The sequence below is a fragment of the Corapipo altera genome, unplaced genomic scaffold, assembly GCF_003945725.1.
Source record: "Corapipo altera isolate COAL_440 unplaced genomic scaffold, ASM394572v1 53, whole genome shotgun sequence".
Classification (NCBI taxonomy): Eukaryota; Metazoa; Chordata; class Aves; order Passeriformes; family Pipridae; genus Corapipo; species Corapipo altera.
Window position 1 is genome coordinate 7,249,800 of NW_020884900.1, and position 319 is coordinate 7,250,118.

Sequence of the window (319 nt, forward strand, 5' to 3'; positions counted from 1 at the left end):
CGCCGCCGCCTGCCCCCGCCCCACCGCGGCTGCGGAGAGCGCGGAGAGCGCGGCGGCGATGGACGCGCCGGGGCCGGCGGGACTTGTTGGACCGGCAGCTCCCCGGCGCGGCCGGGCACCGCCTCGCCGCCACCTGTGAAGCGCCTCGGCGACACACAGCCCACACCGCTCCCGCCTCGCCGACCTCCGGAGCGGTCGCTCGGCGTCCTCGGCGGCCCCGGGAGCGGGACCGAGCGGCCGCGGGGCGGGGAGCGCGGCGGGCGCTGCCCATGGGGCGCCGGGAGCCCGCCTGAGCCGGCGCCCCACACCCGCGGCGGCA